We start from the raw sequence: 14,847 nt of genomic DNA, 5'->3' as shown, positions 1-14,847 counted from the left end.
AAATGGGCTGAAGATTAAACTCTCTAAGAATACAAATTTGAATGTGGAAAAAAATATGGGCCCTCCATCTTGTTTAGCACCCTCATGTAATGTTTCTGTATCTTCTGGTTTTCTCACATTCCACGATAAGAGCACCGCTAGACCACAGAATGCCCATGTAGATGACTCTGGATGCTTGCCATCAAAGAAACCGAAGATTGAATTGTGCGAGAATCTGGAAGATAACAGCAAGGGGGTTCTTCCTTGTTTACCTTCTCCTAGCAATGTTGCTATAGATTCTGGTTTTGTTGATAGTATTTGGGAAGGATACATTGAATCAATTCCATCATGTGAGAAGAACAATAGTCACAACACAAGCCAAGTTGACAATTATGAAATGCCATCTCAAAGCTTACATGTAGCTATTGAGGAAGCTGTTGGTGAAATGGATTTGCGAATGGAACAAGTAGCAAGATTCAGGGACAAATGTGTGAATATGAGCCTTATGAGGAGTTTGGATAGTTTTGCTGACAAGCATGTTGAAACTGTCCCATCTTGCGACAAAAGTATAAGCCTTGAAAGAATCTGTGAGAACACTCCATCTCAGATTATGCAAAGGGTTTTTAATGACGTGGAAATGGCAGAGTCGGAGAAATATGAAGTACATGCTGCAGATAAGAAATCTGAAAGCAACGAAGAATCAGAAAAGCTTTACTTGGGCCGTGTTGCTGCTGATGATGATGAACAGGACAAGAGTAACAAGACAGCTGAATGTGTAAAGATAAAATCAGGTGATGGTTTACTTGGTGACCCAGTGATCATTGATGATGATAATGATGATATTGGAGCAGATCTTGACGCTAGGATTAGTAAGCTAGAGAGAAAATTTGCTAGGAGGAAGTCACGTAAGTTAAAGTCCAAACTCCAAAGTAAAGTAGGAGTGCAGGAGTAAGACATTGCTCGGATAATATATGTCAGATGTCATATATAGATGTTAATAGGACTTGTAATTACTCGCTAACTTTTGAAAAAACCCTTTAGCTTGAGTACTCTGAATTAAGCTTCTTGTAAAATTCTATCTCTCATCCTTTAAATAGAGTACGTATGTTCTATGTTTCCGTAAATTTACTGTCAGGCGGTTCTGGAGGAGCTCTGGCCATTGGCTGCTGGCTGCTGCATTGAAATGTTTGAGAATTCTGCTTTTCATATTTCCTGTAATCTTGACACTGTTCTATAACTGATTTTTCAGTAGCTGGAAACTCACTTATCAGTGTAATTTCTTCCTTCCATTGGTTGCCAATACACGTTACCTTAGTATAGCTCTTTGGCCAACCCTGAAGCATGCACAGATGTTCGGCGATATTGTGGAATTATGTCCTAGCAGCCCCTGAAGTTATCCATGTCTGTTGCTTCTCTCCTGGTATGTTAATTTCATACACCCTTTAAAATGCATAATGTTTTCCTGTCTCTTCTTCCTATTAGTATACGGTCAATTCACTCTCTGAATCCTAGGCCTATTTCGTATTCAACAATTATGTACTTCGTATGTCATTATCAAGTATTCATAACATATAATACAACAATGAGAATTTGCTGCATTATGTTCCTGACATGTTGATTATCTGCACTATCTATGCGGCCAGCTTGTTATTGAACTAATCTTTGTTCCAACTCGTTTCGGAAATTTAAACATAATTACAAAGATTAGAATAAGTGAAATCAAACATAATTATCTGATCTTTTCTTGCTGTAGATAAATAGAAAGATTATAATAAGTGAAATCAAACATAATTATCCAATCTTTCCTTGCTGTAGATAAATATTAAGATTAGAATAAATGAAACCAAACATAATTATCTAAGCTTTCCTTATTTGCAGTCTTGCAGCCATTGAGAGGGCAGGGATATTCATCATCAAACTACCTAAAGAGTCATAATTTGGATACGTAAATGTTCAATTTTTTGGAGTTTATTTTGAGAAACCGATGTAGCGGACAACTAGTTTAGTTGGTTAGCGGTCTTGAGGTAATACCTAAACGTGATATCAAATCTTATCTAACTTATACCATTAAGGTTCTTTATAGACCAAAACAAAAATAAATAAAAATGAAACCAAATTATCATCAAAACTACATTACTAACAAGGCATTTGACATTTTTAAAGGCCATACAGTACAATTTAGAGCAATATAATCATATTACAATTATCTATCAGAATGATAAATTCCAAGTACACGAAAACCATATCTCCATAATCACAATTTCTTTCGTTTACCCTTCTCCCTCATACATACATTTCCTCAGGCAAACCTCCAAAAATAAATTACAAATTGTCAGACACGCTGCTAGATATGTGACAGGCTTTCCAATGACTGACTTTACCTTGGTGAAATAACAGGCGGCGATGAATGATCAGGTGAATGCGCGCAGTCACTGGTAGCTACGGTCAGACCTCAATGATTCGGATGCAGAATTAACCTCCATCACCTGCTGCTGCTGCATCAAATGCATTCCCTCCTGATCTGCCACATTCCATACCTTCACAGACTTGTCAAGGCTTCCACTGTATACAATATACCGTTGACCTTTAGCCTCCTCGTCATCCTCTACAGCCAAGCATTTAACAGGTCCGTTGTGGCCGGTTAAAACAGACAGGCAGGTATGAATTGTTCCTTCCCTGCGCCACACACAGATTGTCTTATCAGCTGATCCTGTAAACACGAGCCTAGCTCGAGCAGCCAGGCACAGAACTGCCAACTTGTGACCCCTCAGGACTCCACCGTGTGCAAGATTCTTCTCCCGCTCCCAGAAATTGACCATCCCATCGCTTGAACCACAGTAGACTATGGATCCTGTTGGGTCTACGGCGAGGGCAGTAACTGCACATTCCTGCTTCAGAAGTGTCTGTATGCAGAAATGCTTCGTAACCTTCCCCTGCATTTCTCTCCTCCACACCTTCACTGTTCCATCTGCAGACCCTGTAAAAACCGTACCCTCTGAACTCGTCACCACGGAATTCACCGCATCCTCATGGGCAGCTACCGACTCCAGGCACCTGGAGTCGGATATCCTCCAAACCTTAAACGTCCTGTCCCACGAAGACGAGTATAATAACCCTTGTTCGGCGTTCATGCTAAGGCATGAGATAGCATCCGAATGCTTGATCCACAACGAACTACGATGCCTCTTCACCTCAACATAATTGCTTGGCCTAATTGACGCCTTAAACAAATCCTTCAATGTTGGCAACGAACCTGACCGTTTATGGATACTAGGATTCTTAGGTGACACCTTCCAAACTCGGATCTTACCGTCTTGATGACCCGTAAAAATCTTCCCACCAGCTATAACAATAGCCTTAACCAATCCAGAAGCGGACTTAAACCCGGAAAATTCCTTAAGATTTTTCCAAACACGAATATTCTTACTGTCGGACCCTGTATACAACAAGTCCCCCTTGGTAGCCAAGGAGTAAATGTGGCCTTCTTCACGGACAAGCGATCCGATAAGCGAGCTAAGCTGGCCGGAATCATCAGATTGTTGAGACCAAGGGGATTTGGCAAAAGGGGACACCTGATTCCAAGGGGACATCATCATAGGAGACATCTCCGCGCTCATCTTTGGTGCTTCGTCGATGAACGAGTTCCCTCCCATCGTCGAAAAGCTACTTTGTCGAGCAATACACTCGCTCCCGTCCGCGCTCATCCTCGGAATGTTTGGATCAGAATGCACCACCATATTGGGAGAATGATGATACATACTTCTTGCTATTCTTTTTTTTTGTGATATTATCTCCCTTTTTCCTCTCCCAAGAAAAAAAACCAAATTATAAATCAATCATCAAATAAATAAATAAATAAAAACAATAAAATAAAATAAAAAATAATGGAGAAATAAATTAGTATAGTTATTTTTAAAGAGAAAAGAGAGGAGAAAGAGATGGTTGTTGAAAGACAGAGAAGGTGGTTAAGAAGTAGTTAGGATGATAAAGGGAGAAAAGGCGGGAGAGAGAATTGGTATAAATATAGAAAATATCAAATATTCATTTAGTTGGTGACACGTATAGATTTTATAATTAGTTAAATTAATTAGCTTATAAAAATAATCCCCGTAAAATATGGGTGGAGGACGCGTTATTTTAATTTTATTATAATTATTATAATTATTAAATAAAATCTTAATTTCTCATTTTACAAATAATTAGATATGTTGATGAGATCATATAAATGTTGGTAGGAAAAATAATTGAATGGACGTGCTTATTTGCACATCGCTGGATTTTGGAGAATTTTCAGGCCAATATATTCGATTGTGTAGTACATCTTTTTTGTATGGATATTGGATTATATATACCCATAATAATGAATATGGATTTTAATCCATTATTGGATTAGTTTAAGAGAAGTGAAGATGTGAGCAATTTTTATGAGATGTTCTTATGGAGGGGTGTTGATGGGACGACAAAAAACCATGTGATAAATTAAATCGAACTAGTCAAAATAAATTTGGTCAAGATATATTTTTTTCACAAAAACTTTTGCATGCCCCCGGTTTACAATAATTTTATTGTACATCGTCATTTTGCGCGTGTGAACAGTAATATTTTCATTAAGGTGACCCTTTTTTTTACAAAAGTGACTCATATTTTTAGAAAAGTGAACCCTTTTTTTTTTACAAAAGTGACCCTTTTTTTTTCACAAAAGTGACCCTTTTTTTTCCTCAAAAGTGACCAATATTTTCACATAAAATTTCCATAATCTCATTAGTTTTTTGTTTTATTTTTTCAAAAATAACCCAAATTTTCACAAAAGTGACCCAACCTACACTGAGATCAACATCATCTAACTATAACTCCAAATTTTTACTCTTCTTCTTCACCATTGCAGAATTTAGTAGTAAATAAGCACTACAAAAGAGTAGAAGAACAAAATTAAAAAAACCTAAAATCGAATCAAATCCACTAAAAACCAACAAAAATGCACAAAAAATTAAGTAACAAACCTGAAATTAGCAAGAAACAAGTCCGCAAGTGAAAAAGAAGGTCGAAAATCAGATCATAGCACTAAAAATTGAAGAAAATCAGATCAAATCACAAAATATTGAAGAAAATCAAGTCAAAATGGAAGAGAGAAAGTAAAGTATGAGGAAGAGAGAGAAAAAAGAAGAAGAGAGAAGAAATGAAATGTGTGACGTATGAATGAAATTGGTGACAAAATTCTTTTCCATTTGTTGCCGCCAATCCGCCGTTCATAAGTTAATGTAAACCGGATTTTTTAAAACATTTGTGTTTTTTTCATGAGCTTAATATACGAAATAAAGGATCTGTACTTTTTTTTTTTTTTTTTGACATCGTTTGTAATCCTTTGTTTGGTTAAGATTTAAGTTTATATGAATTAGAATTGGATTCGAGATATTAATGAGCTGAGTCGAGTGAAACAGCTCATACAAAATTTGTAAAGCTCACTAGCTCGCCAAAAACTTGAAATATTATTTTACATAAAATAAAGTTATAAATTATACGAGTAGTAAATTTTAATTTATTTTAACCATCTATATACATATCTATAACTAAAACTATTATAAAAGCAAAAACCACTATCAATCTCCCTCCTTTTTTATTTTATATTTATACTTTCTAAATTTTACTCGTAGTAAGGTTTTTAGTTGGTTGCTTGTACTTTAAAAAAAAAAAAAACACCAGTCATGTGTATTAGGAGTTGTGAAACTAATAATACAGATAAAATTTTTATTAAAAGCATGAGAAAGAAAAAAGAAAAAAAAAACATAAATAAGCAAATTTAGGAGTTTTTTCCCATAAAAAAAATAAATCAAGTGCATTTTTTTATTTTTTTATTTATTTTGTACGGAGAGTGAGAACAATTGATGATTTAAATTTATGTTGAGGAAGTAGAGCAGTTATTATAGGTAGTTATGATAAATAATTTTTTTAAAAAAATATAATTTTTAATTGTAAATAAGAGAGGTAATTTTGTAAATTAGGAAGGGCATTTTGAGAAAAAGTAAATTTATCACCTAAAAAGCCCTTTAATATAATTTTTAATTTTTAATTGTTAATAAAAGAGGTAATTTTGTAAATTGAGAAGGGCATCTTGGGAAAAAGCAAATTTATCACCCAAGAATCCCTTTCACTTTATATTTTTTATTTTGAGTTGCACCCTTTCTCTTTATATAATACTATAGATTCGTAAGAATTTTTCATTTATTAGAATTAAAAAAACAAATAAAGTACTTTCAGTATTGCCAAAAAATTATTATCTAGTACCGATACTAAAAAGAAGTTTTGGAGGGATTTCTCCCTCCTAAACTCAATTTTTATCAATATTTTTTTTATCTTATTTATTTTTATTTTATTATGAAAGTAATAGATCTATTATTTCCCCAAAAAAAAACATTTATAACAACATTGTATTATGCATTGTAAGGGTGTGTTCTATTCATTTTATTTTACTTATTTGAACCTATCTTATCTGAAGTTATATGAACTTATTAACTAATTTGAACTAGTCTAAACTTATCTGATTTTTACATCTTATTAAAACTTATTTTAGTTGTAATTTATATTGTGTAAATCATAACTTATGTTTTTTCAATTAATTTTAGTTGTAATTTGTATTGGATAACCTTATTTGAACTTACTTTTCCCATATGAATTTATCTGAAGTTCAATGAACTTATTACATCTGAAATAAGTGAAAACAAGATGAACATAATAGACCCTAATACAAGTAATATTTTAAAAGTATTTTTTTAATTAACAATTACAACCAATTTATATTTTACCAAGGCCCTATTCTGTTCACTCATTTCCACTTATTTCAGGGATAATAAGTTCAGATTAGTTCAGATAAGGGTTAATAAGTTCAGATAAGATAAGTTCAGAAAAAATAAGTTCATATAAGTTCAGATAAGTTGTGATCAGGATTAATCTGGGCTACCTAAGTTCATTTTATAACTAAAATAAGGCATGTTCTGTTCACCTTATTTTCACTTATTTCAAAAAAAAAAAAAATTAAATAAGTTCAAATCAGGGTTAATAAGTTTAGATAAGTTCAGATAAGATAAGTTCAGGAAAAATAAGTTCAGATAAGTTGTGATAAGGGTTAATTAGGGCTACCCAAGTTCAATTTACAACTAAAATAAGTTATGATAAGGGCTAATACATTCTGATAAGTTCAGATAAGACCAGATAAGTTCAGATAAGATGAGATAAGTTCAAATAAGTGAAAATCAGGTGAATGGAACACACCCTAAATTTTAATAAGGGTTAATAAGTTCAGATGATCAGATAAGTTTAGATAGGATCAGATAAGTAAAAATTAGGGTCTATTCTATTCACCTTATTTTTCACTTATTTTAGGTGTATTAAATTCAGATAAGTTTAGTTAAGTTTAGATAAGTTCAGCTTAGGTTTAATAAGTTCTAATAAAAGCTACCCACGTATGAATTACAAATAACATAAGTTTTAATATGTTCAGTTAGGTTCAGATCAATGAAAATCAGGTGAATAGAACACACACCCTTAGGTGAATAGATTGCACCTTAAATTGCAATGTATGTAACCAAGTATGATACGAGTAGTTTTTTTTAAAAAAATTCAAGTATAGATTCGTCATTAATTAGTGTATATCTTATTTTTACACATTTTTCTTATACATACCTACTTTCGATGTAATTATTCTCATTCATCAAAATATTTGCATACTCCCAATGCAATAACCACTTCCAATGCAAACATTTATATTTATATTTTTATCATGTCCAATACGTTGAAGAGAACACACCTATAAATAAACCCAATTCATAAGAGATATTTTCACTATTTACCGAAACCCCCTAATAGGTCTTACTAGGGGTGTCTATTCGATATTTGTATTTGCATTGAATTAGGGTCTAATCTATACTAATATATTAAAAGGCGTTTTTAACAACGTACACGTGTCACGTAAGCTCCCATCATTACGCCATGTCATCTATTTAAGCACTCATTACGCCACGTAGCTCTTCTTTCCATTAATTTTCATTACATGTCATGCACCCATACTAATAATAAAAAAAAAGTTCTCCACGAGATTTGAACTCGCAACTTCTAATTCTAGACTTAAATGTCTTACCACCATGTTATGTGATTCTTTATGTAATCTTTTGAATACAAAATATTAATACGTAGCAAATGACAATATGAACAACAAATTTAATTACAAGAAAATTAAACCATAAATTACAATGTATATTAATAATCAGTTAGTTTTATGTAATAACCCGAGGCGTCGCCCGGGCCCAAACACTAGTTCAATTTAAATTGAACACACATTAATGATTCCTCATAAATTAAGTAATTTTGAAACATGCATGATTTTCAATTATTATTATTATTTTATTTTTTTGACAAACTATTATTATTTTACAATTATAATTGCATTTCTATTGGAAATTATACCATTCAAATATTCAATGTTAGGGAATGATAAAATTACTAACGTTATTTTTTGGAAAATTTGTCTAAAACTACCCGGAAGATAGGCTGTTTTGTTAACAACTACCCATTTTTTTTAATTGTTTACAACTACCCGCAAGATGGAAAACATTATGGTAGCACTACCCAATAACGTTTTCCGTCCAATTTGAACGTTATATGGGCCCACCACTTACCTTTTCCCACCCAAATTACTTCCCCCCCAACTACCTTTTCTCTCCCCTCTTAAATCTCCCTCCATTATCACTCACTCTCCTCTTTTACTGTCTTCAATTGAGGTTCAACAATTCTGACCTAAGCAACGAATAATCTCCATCATCTTTGCCCCTTTTTCTGAAATTCTCAACCCTACCATCTCTGTCTTTTCCTTCTCTCTCTCTTCCAAGTCTCTCTTCCAAGTCATCTTTTTGCTTTTTTTGGTAAGCTGAAGTTACTCGGTGAAACTACAGAAATGGACAAAGGGGAAAGCTCAGTAAATACTCAATTGACTGCAGCAAAGGGAAGACCTTCTAGGTACATTGGTGGTTTGACCATAAATTTCTGTCCTTTTCAATTAAAAATGAAAAAAATGTGAAAACCCTAAATTTATTTATACTCGAAATTGGAACCCTAATTTTTTAATTGACAAAATTGGCTGTACAATTAAACAAATCAAACGCTTTATGACATATAAATAATTAAAAACAAACTAATTGTTGTAATTTAGGATATTGTTGGGCTCTGAGAAATGTGCATTATTTGGTTGGTTGCTTTGCCCTGTTTTGTTTTTGCATGTTGGTTTTTGAGGTTTGATTGAATGCGTGTGGAGCTTTGATAGTTGTGCATGTTGCTGTTGATATTGAACAATTGCTTTTTTCACTGTTTTAGGGAGCTTCCACCCTATGTTGATATGAATATATGGGTTGGGGGTGAATTTCAATACAGCAAGGGTAAGACTATGTATGTTGGGGGAGGGATGTTTATGAGGTTGAGTTGTTGGTTGAAGGAATTGACTGTTGTGAATTTGAGGAAGTGGGTGATATATGCTTATGATGTAGTGTGTAGTAGGGTACCCCAACATTTTAGTGTGTGGTATAGATTACATGGCAGGAACTTAACAAATGGAAAGAGGAAGGTGGAGACATTTGATGACATTATCAATTTGGTCAACAGTAGGGATCTGAATGATAGAGTTATAATTTGGGCCTTAATTGAGAAACCAAACCCTGTCCAGCCTTTACAACATGGGCTAGGTCCAAGGACAAAGAACCCAAGCTTTGTACCTTCTTTAACACCCAAACCAGAACAGAAAATTGTGCCCAGTCCACCCTCAAACAGTTCTTTGTTGCCACCTAACAAAAAAATGAAGCCCATCAAACAAGAAGTGAATCCAGTTAGGTGGAGTTTAAGGTTATCTCCCAAAAAAAGCCAACTGGATATTGATGATGGTGATGATGGTGAAGTTGTGGTCATTTCCCAAACTGAGTTTGAAACCCATGTCAGCCAGCTACACAATAGCCCTTTGGTATCCAAAGAAATCCCTACCCCTACTTTGTCTATTAGTCCACAAAAAGAAACACACTTGCCTAGTTCTTCTTCTTTTCCTGCAGTGAACCCTAGCAGCTCATCCCCTTGTAAAACACCTACCCCTAGGAAGAAAACACTTTGTTCACAGGGAAAGTCAAAGAAAACTGTAGCAAAAAAGGGTAAGCAAGTTAAGGCTCAGGGAAAGGGTAAGGGTAAGGGGAAAGGAAAGGTTGACATAAAGACAAAGTCAAAAAAGTGATTGAGCTAGGTGTTGATGGGGAGGATTGGAGTGGGGAAGGAGAGTGGTCTGATGAATCTGAGTGGTCAGATTTAGATCCAGACTTTGCTGTTGAAGGAGAAGACATCTTAGAAGATGAAGCTGACCAGAACAAGACTGAACCAGAGATTAGGCAGGAAGAATTCAATGTTGGTGATGCAGTTGAGGTGGAATATGACTCAGAAGAGCTTAGATCTCTTCAAGGATCAGATAATGAGGTAGATCCCCATCCCACTTTTAATCCTGAGGTTGATTTCAAAAGAAAGATAAGCTTTGTTAAAGGGTTGAAGTTCCCTACTGTTGAAGTTGTTAGAAAAGCAATTAGGTGTCATAACATTGAAAACAATTATGATTATTATTTTTTGCATAATGGGAAGAGTAAGGTGAGTGTGTATTGTAGAAACAAATGTAAGTGCCCATGGGACAAGAAGCATGGTAAGATAATTTGTTCTTGTAACTCAGAGAACAAGTGCAACTTTAGGATCCTGTTTAGGCAGCCAAGAATGGAGCATACTCTCCAAATCAGAAATTTGAATCTGAACCACACTTGTGGATTTCACCATGAGAGTTCCAAAATAACGTCTGAGTATCTGGCTGATAGATACCTAGATGAATGGAGATCTGACATTGGGATTGCACAATGTTTACATATCATTTTTTCATTTTAATCATTTTTAGGCTGATTATGAAGTGAATATGGTTAAGATCAAAGAGCTTTCTGAAGATGCATTCCACTACTTAGCTGCAATTCCACCTAGACATTGGGTCAAATATGCATTTTCAATTTTCAGCAAATCTGATATGTTGTTAAACAACATCTGTGAAAGTTTCAATGCTGTTTTGAAGGAAGCTAGAGACAAACCTATAATCACTTGTCTTGAGTGGATTAGGAGGTATGTCATGAAGAGGAACACTCTGAAATGGGAGGGTGTCAAAGTCATGAAGGCAGATTTATGCCTTATGTGGCCAAGCAGTTACAGTTTGTATCAAGTCTGGCTGCCAACTGTCATGTAATCTTTTCTAGGCTGGACATATGGGAAGTAGATTACTACAGTGATAGGTTTGTGGTGAATCTGGGTCAGAAAACTTGCACATGTTATAGATGGGAGCTCACTGGGATCCCTTATGCACATGCTTGGGCTGTGATAATTAAGAAAAGACTCAGGCCAGAGGACTTTGTGGATGATTTCTACAGCAAAGAGACATACCTGCAGGCATACACTCCAAGTATCAGACCAATGCCTGGTATGAAGCAATGGGAAAAGAGGACTGACTTGCTGCAACCTAACCTACCTGTCATGAGAAAAATGCCAGGAAGACCTTCCCTTAAGAAAAGGAAACAAGAACAGGGTGAAAGGGAAGGAGCTGAGTCATCCCAAAAGCCTAAGAAAGCACCCAAGTGCTCTAACTGTGGAGTCCCAGGTCATTACAAGAACAAGTGCAAAAACCAAGCACCACCCAAAGAGGTTGATAAAGGTGGCAGACCTCCATCAATGGAGCCTTGGAATGTACTTCAAAGAAAGAAAAATTGGGACAGAGCTGTGAAAAAGGTATTCAAGTTTGCTTGTGCATTGTATAGTTACTTATTATGACATGTTCTAATTAGGTTTGTGTTCTTGTTTTGTCTGTCAGGGTAAGATTAACCCTGAAACTGGGGCATCCACATCCCAACCTGCTCCTACTTAGGCAAGCTCACAGGGTGTAGCTCCACCATAGCCAAGTCAATCAACCCATCCAAGTGCAGCTACCCAGCCTAGTCAACCAACCCAGACAACCCAATCCCAGCCTAAATCAAGTGGCACAATGAAGTCCAAGGCAGCATCTTTAACAACCAAGCTACCAATTAGGTCAAAGATGAAGAATCAGCCAGTGTGGAAGCCCTAGAATAGGACTTTGTGCTTTTGTCTTGTTGTGTGTCTTTTCAGAACAATATTTCTATAATCAGTTGTGCTACATGTACTTCAGCAAATTAATTTGTAGCCTACATTTTAAAAAGTGATGATGAACAAATCTACTTTGCCTTTGTAATTATTTTGGAATTTCAATTGCAAGGCTTTGTTTTTATAATTGTGCAAAAAATATGGCATATTTAACATTTGCAAAGCTTAATTTTCATTTCATTTCATTTCATTTTAAATGCATCAATACAATCTACTTAGATAAAGATTAACATTTGCACTATGCTTACATTCCAAAATTTGTGACATCTGTCACTCATACACTGCAACTGTAAAACCATTCATTACTAAATTGCCGAATACATCATTGCCTTCCCTAAATAAGCTAACATCATTCCAATTGCAACAACTATAACCAGCTGCATTAGTGCTGAAATCCCACCACAGTCACTTGCCTTTGCTTTCTTCACTGCAGCAGAGAGTGCCTTGCATTTCTTGGTGAGCCTCTCCTTTTCACTCTCCAGCCTTGCCTTTTGATCTTGAAGCATGCAAACTTGTTGTTTCAGCAACCCTATCTCATTTTGCATCAGCTTTTTGTCCAACACCAGTTGATTAGTAACAACCCTCTGCCACTCAAGTATATCTTCATCAATCCATTTGAAAAATTTGCATCCTCTTCTACCAGACGCAGCATCATAGAATTTACAAGCCAAAAATCTTCTCCCAGGGTTTTTGGTAGTCCATGAAGTCTCCAGCTTTGGTGAAATGCCATAATTGCACTTGTTGGGGTGATATTGCATAGAGGAGTGGTATGATGAGCTCGACATCCTAGCAATTAACAAAGTCAATATGTTAAAAAACCAAACAAAAATGCCTCCAAACCCCCTAATTGATCAAACCTACGAGTCAATTGAATTCCTTAACCCTAGAAATCAAAACCCCCAAATTCGATTGAACCCAGAAACCCTAATTACAAGAACAAATTAAAACCCTTACTCTTTAAATTACATTCAAGTAAAACGTGTAGACAATTGCGAAAAACAATAAATAAAGAAAAGCTGAGTCAAAGATTACTTGATTTTTTTTGGAATGGCTTGAATTCTTGGATCTGATTTTTTAGAACAGAAGGGAGGGAAAATTAAGAAGCATTTGAAGAGGAGAGAGAAAAGGTAGTTGGGGGGAAGTAGTTTGGGTGGGAAAAGGTAAGTGGTGGGCCCATATAACGTTCAAATTGGACGGAAAACGTTATTGGGTAGTGCTACCATAACGTTTTCCATCTTGCGGGTAGTTGTAAACAATTAAAAAAAATGGGTAGTTGTTAACAAATCAGCATATCTTCCGGGTAGTTTTAGACAAATTTTTCTTATTTTTTTATTACTCGTATGAGAAATGATTCCACATAAGTACATTAATATATAGGCCTAGGTTATAAGGTTAACCCACTAACAAGAGTAACAAGTAACATGGGAACGTGTTATGAAAATTCAACTGTCATGAAACTTGTCCAGAAATCTTTGCACAAGAATCCTAGAAGACGCATTTCATATTTCAATCCATTAAAATAACCTGTCAAATCAATAAAAAATTAATTATATTTCAAAATTAATCTAATTTGGCGCCATTTTTACTAATTCTTCCCTTAAATCCCAAAAAACCCATTAAAATTCCCACTCATTTTCATCATCAATGGCGAAATTATCAATACCCAAAACCCTAAAATCATGTCAAAAACCCAGTAACCCCAAAAAAACCCCTCTTTTATATGATATTTTCGAGCAAAAAAAGCTTCAAAAATGGCCGATTAAGGTGAAATTTCCAGGTTGGAGAAATCCCCACCAAAATTGGGGTAACTGGGTCGAGAAATTATCACTCAAATTCGCCAAACTCTGGGAATTAACAGGTATTTGTGACGGAATTCTTTCTTCTTTACATGAAATTAAACCTAACCCAGAAATTATTCTGGGTTTAATTGAATATTGGAGTTCTGAAACTAATACTTTCCATTTTCCGTGGGGTGAAGCTACCATTACTTTGGAAGATGTAAATGTTTTGTATGGTTTGCCTGTTTTAGGACAAAATGTGAATTTTTCTGCTTTTGATAGTTCATATAAAAATCTGGAATCAAAATTGCATAGAGTAAAAAATGCTCTGTCAATTAGTAGTAATGAAAGTGATGGTTGGATTAAGTATTTTAATAAGGAGAATGATGAAATGGAGCATTTGGGGTTTTTGGCATTTTGGCTTTCTAGGTTTGTGTTTCCTGTAATTGATGATGGATCAGTAGGATTACATGGTTTTCCGGTTGCTATTCGCCTTGCTCGAGGGGCGAGGATCGCCCTTGCTCCGGCTGTTCTTGCTTGTTTGTATCAGAATATGACCTTTCTTACTATGCATGCTGCTGATTTTGATTCTGCTAAGAAGCAGGTTTCTGTTCCTGGCCCATTTCAGATTTTGCAGCTTTGGGCTTTCGAAAGATTTCCCTTGTTAGGGTCGAAATTAGCAAGGCCTTTGAGTTCAGGGCAGCCTAGGATTGGTAGGTGGGATAAGGTGAGATTTAAGGGGAGTTTGGTTGATGTTAGAAAAGAAATAAGATCGTCGAGTGAGAGTTTTTGTTGGAGGCCTTATGCTTTAAATTTGGAGAATTGGCGGTGTAGGTCTATTGACCTTGATGTTGGGAAGATATTGTCTGATTAT

At 35.2% G+C, this 14,847-nt stretch overlaps 1 pseudogene; it reads right to left on the bottom strand.

The window, feature by feature from the left end:
* Window positions 1–2,174: 2,174 nt before the first annotated feature.
* Window positions 2,175–4,016, bottom strand: LOC145605498 (protein JINGUBANG pseudogene; annotated as a pseudogene).
* Between the last annotated feature and the right edge of the window lie 10,831 nt (window positions 4,017–14,847).

Source organism: Chenopodium album, chromosome 22 (assembly GCF_948465745.1).
Source record: "Chenopodium album chromosome 22, dcCheAlbu1.1, whole genome shotgun sequence".
Taxonomy (NCBI): domain Eukaryota; kingdom Viridiplantae; phylum Streptophyta; class Magnoliopsida; order Caryophyllales; family Amaranthaceae; genus Chenopodium; species Chenopodium album.
This window is presented reverse-complemented; position numbering and strand designations above follow the sequence as displayed.